The 12013-nt window shown below is 38.1% G+C and overlaps 1 protein-coding gene across 6 annotated transcripts in view; it reads left to right on the plus strand.

Moving 5' to 3' along the window:
• The first annotated feature begins 2017 nt into the window (after window positions 1-2017).
• The window catches only part of NTNG2 (netrin G2), a 74089-nt gene continuing 64093 nt past the window's right edge, over window positions 2018-12013 (plus strand). For 5 of the 6 annotated variants that reach the window (XM_075185276.1, XM_075185278.1, XM_075185279.1 and 2 more), the window contains exon 1: window positions 2018-3122. The gene's annotated coding sequence lies outside the window, so the exon portion shown is untranslated. The remainder of the gene's footprint in view (window positions 3123-12013) is intronic. The other variant, XM_075185282.1, reaches the window with a different exon arrangement.

Genomic DNA, 12013 nt, shown 5'->3' on the forward strand with positions numbered 1-12013 from the left:
ACCTTAGTCTCTCTCGGTCTGTGTGTGTGTGTGTGTGTGTGTGTTAGGGGATTTAGACTGTAAGCTCCAATGGGGCAGGGACTGATGTGAATGAGTTCTCTGTACAGAGCTGCGGAATTAGTGGCGCTATATAAATAAATAGCTGCTGCTGATGATGATGAAGGTACCAGACTTTAAATTTTTCACTTTCACGAGCAATATCCAACATGCCCCGAAGTATTAATATATTAATATGCGATTATACTGTACTGTTTAGAGGGCTACTGGATCCGCTGTTCAGGACTGTTTATGCTGTTTATGAAACCTATAGATACTGTGAAAGTAATGCCCCATAATCTGCTTCATGAACTGAAACTCCTGTAGAGTATAAGGTTTTTATTGAGTGGACACATCACATGCACACAGCGGTCACATGACTCGGTGATGTCACTAGTTCCCAGTGAACTGATAGGCTGCCTTCTCATGGATATCGGTTCAGGGCACAAAATGGCTGCCTCTACTGTCCATAGATGCCAGGTACATCCTAAAACAGTGTTACACTACCTAACGGGGAGGATTATAAAAACAAACAAATACAAAGCAGTGAGGGATTGTTGCTGAACACAGGAGCAGACTAATAAGCAAGCACAACTGAGAAGCGCCCACACAAGCAACTTTATAGCTTTTAACATGTCATTATTACCTATCGGACAGAGTTTTGGTTTTGCTGAGTAAAGAAAAAAAACAAAGTAATTGGAAACACATTAGTATAGGAAAAAGTGGGACAACTTATATATCAAGCATTGCATCATCGATGTTTGTCCTACTTTTCAGCCTTCAACAGAAGTAACGTTTTTGCATGGACGGCCCTCTAATCTTTAAAAAGGGCCGCGCATTACCCTTAATCTCAGTAATAAGTTAAAACAACCTTTTTAATCAAAGAAAGAGACATCTGTCAGTAATAACATATGAACAAACATTTATATAAGTGTCGCATGCTATAATAAACCAATCTGACATTAAAGCAAATAGGTTCTGGGGGCCAAAGGTAAAGTCTCGGAGGGCCACATGCTGTCTGTCCATCACTAGCCAAATCCATAAAAATCGCCTTTATTATTATTTTATATATGTATATTTATTTTTCTCTTTTAGTCGTCAGTGCTATTCCAACAGTGTGTTTGAAAATGGAACCAACAAGCAGATTTGCGTGTCTCCCTTTAGAGAAACAAATTTAGGCCGATATTAGGTAAGAGATGAAAGGAATGGGGGATTTTCAACTTCCTTCCTTCGTATTTACTCTCCAGTCACAAGTTGTCACCTGTCTGAAGTTTTGCTTATGTATAAATATTTTAAGTTAAGTTTAAATTATTTTCTAAGCTTCTTTCAAATGCTAGTGCATGCAAGAATATTGGGAACAAAATGTGAGTACATTTAAAAAAAAAAAAAAATGCAACTCTTAGCTATTTTAATTTCCAATGAAATACAGTGCACATATAATACCATTTCATAATGAATTTAGTTCACTTAAATAGTATCAATGTACTTTTCTCATATTTGTGTTTTGTGGTATGGCTGTCCAAAAAGGGTGTCAATCCTAACAGAAAATAGCCAAGGGCAATTCCTGGGGGTATATTTACTAAACTGCAGGTTCAAAAAAGTGGAGATGTTGCCTATAGCAACCAATCATTCTAGTTATCATTTAGTACATTCTACGAAATGATGACTAGAATCTGATTGGTTGCTATAGGCAACATCTCCACTTTTTCAAACCTGCAGTTTAGTAAATATACCCCCTGCTTTAGTTAGTTGGACTTTTCCCCCTGACCTGTGTAGTGCCAGAATCCCATTGCCAGCCCCCATACATTGCTGTTGATCAGTTAGCCTATCCCATTCAATGTCCTCATATCTTTAAATGGGTAATCCCGCAAATATGTTTAAAAGGCAAACTTATATTGTCTTTGTTTGGAAAAGATTATTTTGCCAGGAAAGTAATTATAAAAAAAAATACTGTGAAATGGAAATTCTTTGTTCCAGAATCTCAACACATAAAGTGATAACCAAGTACAGCTCTACAGATGCAGATCATACCAAGAGTATTCCCGAAACAGGATCTACTTAGACCTTAAATCGTCTCTTCTAAAGGGAATCCCTGTCAAATAAACATTTTCATCCAAGAACTCCTTATTTCAATTCCCCCCACTTTTATATGTATGCAGTTATTATTGAGGTTTTAATATGTGTTGGCACTTACCATGCTAACACTTGCACTACGTTTTATAGGTGAAGACCTTTTAGCACCAGTGCAAGTAAAAATTTACCCAATATTGTGAAACAAGGGCTCACCGTACTACAGGTGTAGCTAGTGTGTATACCCCCAGCTTAATAAATATCTCAGCCTCCCTCCTTCCCATCCCCTAGTGTGCGGTGTGATCTGATGAGATCCTTGGCAGATGATAGGAAGTCAGAATTAATAGATGCTACTCCTCTCCCACATTAATTAAACAGCAGAGGTCGTGGAAAAGACTACGCCCTACAGTGAGAGGGGTGTGGTGCTGGTGTAAGATGACGTCCCGGGAGCTGTCCGCACAGCGTGGTGCTGAAAGCAGCCGCTTCCACTCCTGACTCCTCTCCTCTGGCGCACACACGGTCTGCCGGGCTCCTTTAAGAAGCACATTGCTCAGTGGTGGGATGGTGTGTGTGGGGATACAGAGGAAGTTACGCAGCCGGGATCATGCCGTGAGATAAAAAGCTGCGCCCGTGATTGAAAGTGATGGCTAAAGGATTTAGCTTCAGTATTAACTTGGAGATGTAGGGAGCGCAGAAGAGATTTCATAAAGCCTCTTGCCATCTGCCCTTGACTTGCACAGAGAGGGAATTGATGGTGCTGTCTGGTGTCGGACTTCAAACTGGACGCGAAACTGGCCAAATAGAGAAAGAACAAAGTTTACTTGTGATGTATGTGGATGGGTCCTTCTGCGTAATGAGGCGCTAAGTGGCTCCCTTTGGATGCGACCCCCCTCTGAGTCCAGGACTGTGTCTGGAATCACTGAGGGAATCCCAAACTCACAGAAAGCTGGAAACAGAGGAGAGACGGCAGCGAGGAATCTCAGGCTCTGCACCGGCTGGGAGGGCACCGCAAGCGGGTAAGTTATGACTGATTGTAGAGCGCAAAACTAGCGCATGGATGCGTAATAGGAGCTCATCATGGCTTAGAGCGCACTCTTGGGCAAAGTGGGCACAAGGTAGTGTGGAAGTCAAACTCGGGCTCTGCAGACCGTCGCCTGGATGGGGAGTCGTGAATGCACTCGTTGCGCAATCGCACATAAACAAACATACACGTATGGATTACTACTGTGTTTTAACATAATCTGCGATTAGCCTATACTTTATTGTTCATAAAGGATCGCAGGTCCTTGTGCTGGAAAGGTCTTGCACATGTTTACATGTATCTGATCAACTTTTTAAAGGGTTTCAAAAACCTCATTTTAAGTTGTCTGCAGTGTCATATTAACACACTGAGGACTTACATCTGTGTTTTATCCATCTATCTAATATATGTGTGTCTAATAATATCTATCTAATATATATCTGTCCAATATCTATCTATCCCACGCATATAGAGACCATTACCAAACCTTGAGATAGATGTATTTAAATACGTCACATATTTATGTATATCATTGATACATAGAAATTGCTAAACTTAGCTTTTTGTACTACATACTTAGGTTATATATTATTCCCCAAAAAGGATCAGTTCATATTTACTTAATGAAAACAGTATTATCTCACAAAATGTCATTGGATAGGATAAATATGTTTAAGGTCAACTTATATTTGGGTACTGGTGTATGAATACAAATATACATACACAAGCACATACAGTATTGGGAGTATCATTATAGAATTCTACTGTATTAGACCCCGTTCAATTGTAGAACAGACAGTCACACATATAGATCATAACACCACTTCTAAATTTCCACTTTGACCAATATTGTACAGACAGAGTGTGTGTGTGTGTGTGTGTGAGTGTGTGTGTGTGTGTATATATATATATATATATATATATATATATATATATATATATATATATCTTAATTAAAGTGCAAAGAGTAAATATTTGTGCTCTGCTTACTTTACTTAGTTTCTGTCCACAGATCAGTTTGTGTAGAGTTCTTTAAATGTGATAAAAAATATGTTAACCCTTTAGTTACAAGAGGGTGCAGAGCAAAGAGTTGCAAGCCCCCTCAGCCGTGATTAGGGAAGTCTAGTCTATACCTGCTTCAGATGGATGTGATTTGAATAGAACTTTACAAATCAGCAGCACACTTTGTATTGTGAGGTTTGCAGTCAGCACAATACACACAGATGGCCCAGATACCGCTCTAATGTCAGATTAGTTTGTGTGTGAGGCTCCTTGCCCCTCTCTGTGATACTGTTGGTGAATTAGATCACATAAACATTTGCAGCGCAAGCAGATTCTCTTCTGGATTGACAAATAAACAGCAGCCATGATACTTGATCTGCATATTAAGCCATTTTATTACATATTCTGATTTGCATTCATCACTCTTGTGCAGTCATTTCTGCTGCTCTCTGAGTTTTCTAAACTATTAGAAACCGCTCTGCCCTGCTCACACTGGGAAAAACAAGTCGAAATAAACTTGCATGCAACAATAAATGGATAGACAGAGAGAGAAAGAGAGAGCCATAGATATTAGATCAAATAATAGATATCAGATGGATGGATATGAGATAACGACACAGATATGCGATAGTTATGAGATAGAGAGATAGGTAGACAGTTATGAGAGAGAGAGCGAGAGATAGGTAGACAGTTATGAGAGAGAGAGCGAGAGATAGGTAGACAGTTATGAGAGCGAGATATAGAGCGTTATGAGACAGACAGTTGATAGACAGTTAGATTGATAGATAATTGGGTAGATATGTGATAGATATAGTTATAAGATAGATAAATAGACATAATACATAAACACAAATCTGCCTTCTACAAGTATGTACAATTCCTAAAATATCTCCTAACCATGTAACACAAGAATAAATCACTTCCCTAGGAATGTGTGTCAGGTTTTAAATATTTATATGATTTAACTCTAATCAGGCTTCCAACTCAAGGTAATAAATCTGACTATATATTTAGCTCGGTGCTAAAGAAGGGATTGGAGGATAATATCCAACTTTCAGTGACTACATCCAGTAGCGTTTTCTAACCTTACACGAGTCCTTGGTTGGGTTGACTTAATTTTTTTTTATTTTCCAGAACACACATTTGTGGGGGGTGGGGGATACCATGCAGTATTGTACAATAATCTCGCTGAATGGTACACATTGGTACCATGTGTCGTTACTTCTGTGATTATGTCTTCTCAACAGATTATCACAGTGTCTTCTGTGTTTTGTTAATGGGAGGTGAATGGTTAATGCAAACTGCAAAAAATGTTCAGTCAATACAAAGACGGAAAAAAAAAAGAAAAGGGAACTTGGGTTTATGTATCCACCTACAATCTAATCTTGTGTTCACAATACTTTGCTTATCAGTCCCCAGTGGTGAATACGTTCTTCTAAAAGGAAGGAACGGGCATTGATCGTCTCTTTCTAGTGTAGAGCTTGTAGGCTTCTAATAATGCCTGCTGAAAATGTACATGTCACTGTACAATTCACCCTGATCGGGTCCAGTTTAGTTAAAAGAGGGTCAGAAAAGCGAAACTTTCCCGGCTGTCAGTGACTTCAGACACCCATGACCTCTACCATCCCTTCTAAGGTTTTGGTTACAAAACGCTGCAACAACTTGTTTCTAGAACACCAGATCAGGCTGGGTAATACAAGGTGCCAAATAAAATGAATGACTGTTTGTTTTTTTCTATACCTAATTCTACCAGCGCTTGCAAGTGCTGTAATTAGAGGGAAAAAACATATTTTGCAATTAAAAAAATGGTCTCAAAGGATCCTACTGCATTATTAACTAAAAGCGTGCCAGTAGGGTTAGATGTCGGTCTTGAAAATTAAAAAAATAAGGCAAGGTATATAGACCGAGATAGAGGTAGATAGATAGCTATTAGATGGGTAGATAGATATGAGAGAGATATTGATATGAGAGATGGATAGATACAAAATATATATGAGATAGATGGGTAGATAGATATATTGCTATGAGAGATGGATAGATATGAGAGATGGATAGATATATTGGTATAAGATAGATATATTGATATGAGAGATGGATAGATATATTGGTATAAGATAGATATATTGATATGAGAGATGGATAGATACAAGATAGATGAGAGATGGGTAGATAGATATATTGCTATAAGAGATGGATAGATAGATGATACGTAGATATGAGAGATTGGTAGATAGATATATTACTATAAATGATGATGATTACTATGAGATAAATATATTAATGTGAGAGATGGATAGATAGATATGAGATAGATAGATGATGGGTAGATATGAGATTTGGGTAGATAGATATTAGATTGCTATGAGATAGATGATGGGTAGATATGAGAGATGGGTGGATAGATATATATTAGATTGCTATCTAGATATATGTGATATAGATAGATATGGTGAATATCAAAATGATTTGTAATATAGAGAGACTACTACTGGAGAGGTGCTAACTTCTGGGCTTGTAGTTAAAGGGTTACCACCGAGCTATATCTCTGTTTGTAAAGATCCCGACTCCCTCCACATGAGATGGGAAGAGACAAGAGCAGAACACACATATTTTCCCCCTTGCTCTCATGAGATATTCCAAAGTTGTACAGCAGTAGAACACATTTGTATATCTACTTTTACAGTGAATATATGTGTATGTACAGCGTGCATGTACATATAGTGTATCTATCTATCTAGTCATACATGTATAATTTGCACGGTGAGCACATTTTAAGACGTTGTTAATAAGTAGAATTAAAAGTTTCAGAAACAAAGTAGCCGAGTAAGCTGAACGACAACCATCCCCTAACTCTCTTCTGCTAAGTAACCTGGCAATTATTGGAGAGATCAAAGTGAGCTACAGGGGAAATTTGCAAAAGGAAATCTGTTTCCTGATTAAGAGAAGACAGCATCTGTCCCTAATTCCCAGAGAATGGTTCTTTGTTTGGCAGACATCTCTCTAAATGTTTGTCATCGAAAATATCCCTTATTTTGTATGACGGACTAAGGGCACAGTACCACCTCTCTTTATTCTATATGCTGGATCTAAATCTCAGTATATGGAGGCTCAAGGGCCCACTGTAGAATTGAAAATAATCTAGTACAATAATATAATTTAAGTGCATGGCTCACTGGTTGGCTGTTGACTTTAATGCCCAGTCTAAGCGTGCCAGTTTTTATTTTCTATATATAATATTCTTTGGTCAGCACCAATTCTCTGGTTCTTGACTGGATGCTGGATGTAGGTTTCATGATCACGCCTGGTTCAGCATCTATAGCCAACAACACCTTACTATTTTTTTTCTTTTAATGTTTTTATATATTTTCTTTATGTATATATATATATATATGGATAATTGGGCATTGCAACAGTTTTTGCTCTCTGCAATTCTCATCACGTATTTTTATTTTCCATGCCGTATAAATGGAACTATTAACTGCAAAGCAAATTAATTTCATTGCATACTGTCCTGCAATAGGTTATATTGGGGGTTGAGCAGTAATGAAATATTAATTTCTAAATAAAATGCACAGATACACAATGCAAGCTTTATCCAAAGGTAGAAATTAAGAGATCTGCTTTGAAAAAGCCAATTTGACTTCAGTAGACCTCATTAACCTCTAATAATCCATATTATTTTAATTTATCAAACTAATTTTCGTTTCGATTCATTTTAATATATAAATAAGGGGACTGTCTAGTTTTTAGGATCACATTTAGCGAATTATTATTTTACTGTAGTTACAAAATATATATACGTAGTTGTATTATGAAGTCTTTAATAAATGTGTAGATAACGTGCAATGTCCCTAGGGTTTTCTTATTTATTAAAAGATTGTGTTGCCTTAAACCATACTATGAATATTTATGTTCATTATACAGCTTAAATAGTTATGTTCCGTATGGGTTGGATAATAGATTAGGAGGCACTGGGTTAATTTGTAATCATTTAAACGTATTGAATTAGCAAATATTGTCTGTGTATAGTTTGACATACACACGGATGAATGTGATTGGACTTTATAGAGAACCTTACAAAGTAACTGAAGCTAAGAGGTGTCACAACATCAAGGTTTACATAGCAGTATCATGATGATTTTAGGAGAATGTTCAACTATTACTATTTTTTTTAATCTGTTTTCTAAAATAAAAATCTATCATAAGCCTTAATTGAACATTTAAAAGCAGTCACACAGGTGAAAAAATAAAAAGATTTTGTTCTTGACTTTTAAATATGAAACCCACAAACATGAGCGGTCTACTAGCTGTCCGTGAGTAACGTAAATCCCACTGACTGCGCAACGTCTGAGAAATACATGGCGTAAGGGATTCTGTTCAGATGGTTCCTTGATCAAACTATGTGTGGAAGGACACACAATACTGACACTTACAGCGAGCAGTATTAGTAGTATATACTGAGCATGAACAAGTCATTATGTAATCCTTTCCAATTGGTGTAGAAATTGTAGAAAACTTCCCTTCCAGAGAGACCAGCAGACCCTCCTTCCTAAATTTTCCATATTCTACTAAACATTAAATTAAATTTGTATATTATAAACAAAATGCATGAGAAATCTGTGGATTTTCATCTGTTAGGGAATCAACAAGTTCCTACATGCCCTAACAAACATATATACCCATACACACATTTCAATGCTGCAAATGCACAGTAATCGCTAGATTTAATAAACTGCAGGATTTGTAAAAGTGGAGATGTTGCCTATAGCAACCAATCAGATTCTAGCTGTCCTTTTGTAGAATGTACTAAATAAATGACAGCTAGAATCTGATTGGTTGCTATAGGCAACATCTCCACTTTTACAAATCCTGCAGTTTTGTCATTCTAGCCCTACTTGTTCGATTTCTGTGCATTTGCAGGTTTTAAACGCACTTGATACTATACAGTGAACTCTAAAACGCATTTCAAATGTGTTTCGAATGCATAAGCGTTTTTACTTACATTTTTATTACTCGTCTCAAATTCCAGCGGGTTTGTGGCCATATATTATGCATCTAATTACACAAGCATGTAAACCACATTCTAAAAGTACTAGCCAGCATTACCTCCTGTGCATTTTTTCTTCTTGCCCCCTCCAGGCCTCTGTATCTGACATTAACTTCTTCCTCAGCCTTTTAGCTAGCTCCTCGCCATTTTTCACTGTATGTTTAAAGTGTACTGGTCATGTGGTCCTAGAGACCTTACTTTAAGGCCTAAGAAAAGATTAATTGCAGCCTCCTGACGAGATATAATACAGGTGATAAAGCTGAGTTACTGTGACGTTACTGGCCCAGTTCCAGTATGAATGAACTAACCAATCCACATTGTGCTTTTCTGCAAGTTTTTCTAGCTGTCAGTCACTCTTTATCAGCTGTTTTAAAGAAGCCCCTCCCTCCTAACATGGCAGCCTGCTGCAGAGGAGGAAAAGAGAGCAGAATGGACATATTTAGTATAAACACTCCAGTTAATTAATGTACAATATTCAGGTCAGTAATACACAGCCTATGATATGTACTAATGTCAAATAGAGGATTGCTGTTTAATTTCTGACTTCCTTGCATAGCTGCATGGTTCTGGCTCCTCTATTCACTGCTCTTATTACTGAAATAGAGGAGTAAATTACTTATATGCTGCTCTGAGGATTTACAGAGACTTTATTCATGGGGTAGATGCACCACCCACTTTTTATATTGTCCGTACTTTGCTTCCTGACTTATCGGGGTTCCCAGGAAGAGTTACCAGGAAAGGGACAGTCACCATGTTGCTACTTGTGATAAAACTATGCTATGGTGGATATCCACTTTAAGGTCTGAGATAGGACAGGAAAATACTTGCCGATTCCTGAATTTGGCGAGTTCAGTCGGACTCCCAGTAGAGAAGGCTGCCCTCCCATATCCCGCTTCACTTCTTCCTGGGGGGAACCTTGACGATGTGATTTGATGTGAATCATGTCATTGTGACCCCGTCCCCATTGTGTGATGACGGGAATTGCAAGATTGCCGAGCGTTGCTGTGATGACGCAAATTGCGTTGTTGTGCCCCCAACACTTGTCTCTTGGACCGCTTCTCCGCGATTCCCTGTAGGGGAGGGCCAATAAATAGGCAAGTATGGATAGGGAGAGATTGGTTGCTTGTATGACCAATAGGCAAGTATGGATAGCGAGAGATTGGTAGCTTGCATGACCAATAAACAAGTATGGATAGCGAGAGATTGGTAGCTTGTACGACCAATAGGCAAGTATGGATAGCGAGAGATTGGTAGCTTGTACGACCAATAGACAAGTATGGATAGGGAGAGATTGGTAGCTTGTACGACCAATAGGCAAGTATGAATAGGGAGAGATTGATAGCTTGTATGACCAATAGACAAGTAAGGATAGGGAGAGATTGTTAGCTTGTATGACCAATAGGCAAGTATGGATAGGGAGAGATTGGTTGCTTGTATGACCAATAGACAAGTATTGATAGCGAGAGATTGGTAGCTTGTACGACCAATAGGCAAGTATGGATAGTGAGAGATTGGTAGCTTGTATGACCAATATGCAAGTATGGATAGGGAGAGATTGGTAGCTTGTACGACCAATAGGCAAGTATGGATAGGGAGAGATTGGTAGCTTGCACGACCACTAGGAAAGTATGGATAGGGAGAGATTGGTAGCTTGTACGACCAATAGGCAAGTATGGATAGGGAGAGATTGGTAGCTTTGCACGACCACTAGGCAAGTATGGATAGGGAGAGATTGGTAGCTTGTACGATCAATTGGCAAGTATGGATAGTGAGAGATTGGTAGCTTGTACGACCAATAGGCAAGTATGGATAGGGAGATATTGGTAGCTTGTATGACCAATAGGCAAGTATGGATAGGGAGAGATTGGTAGCTTGTACGACCAATAGGCAAGTATGGATAGGGAGAGATTGGTAGCTTGTACGACCAATAGGCAAGTATGGCTAGGGAGAGATTGGTAGCTTGTACGACCAATAGGAAAGTATGGATAGGGAGAGATTGGTAGCTTGTACGACCAATAGGAAAGTATGGATAGGGAGAGACTGGTAGCTTGTACGACCAATAGGAAAGTATGGATAGGGAGAGATTGGTAGATTGTACGACCAATAGGCAAGTATGGATAGGGAGAGATTGGTAGCTTGTACGACCTCCAAAGATAAGGCGTTCCATACATGAATACAGACTGTACTTGGTCTGCCAAGTCCTATATCTATCTTGTACAACCACTAGTATATCTCTTTAGTTTAACTTGCAGGTATATGAGAAATCACACTTATTCACGCTCAATAAAAATCACTCGGGCTTATTAAAAAAAAAATTGTGGTGTAGATTTACAGTTGTAGGCAAAGTGCTAATTGTAAATGAATCTCACTAAACTGATTCGTTATGACCATTATCTTTCTTTTGCTTAACTTGCACTGTACGAATCAAAACAATGTTTCGAGGACCGCTATGGGTTGCAGCTAATTCAATTCTGGCTATTTTTGGCATGTTAAAGTGTGGCAAAAATAACCTTTAGCACTTTGTAACCTTTCATAAGTAAGTCTTATTTATTAAAGTGTCTGCTGAGCATGTCCGGTGGAAAACTGAAGACCTTGCTTACTTAATAAAGACTAAAACGTGTTATTTATGCCTTTATAACTTAACTTATTCAAATGTAACATTTTGGAAATATAATTAAATAAGTTGATTGGCATTGAAGATGCTTAATTAAATAAGACCGCATCTTCTAATACCTCTCAAATGAGTGTATTTAACGGAAAATTAAACTTCTTCCCCTGCTGGCTCTTTTGGGGTTAATAATTCTATTATCGGGAATTTAATGAGGTTTTTTTTTTTT

This window comes from Mixophyes fleayi, chromosome 9 (genome assembly GCF_038048845.1).
Source record: "Mixophyes fleayi isolate aMixFle1 chromosome 9, aMixFle1.hap1, whole genome shotgun sequence".
NCBI classification, from domain to species: Eukaryota; Metazoa; Chordata; class Amphibia; order Anura; family Limnodynastidae; genus Mixophyes; species Mixophyes fleayi.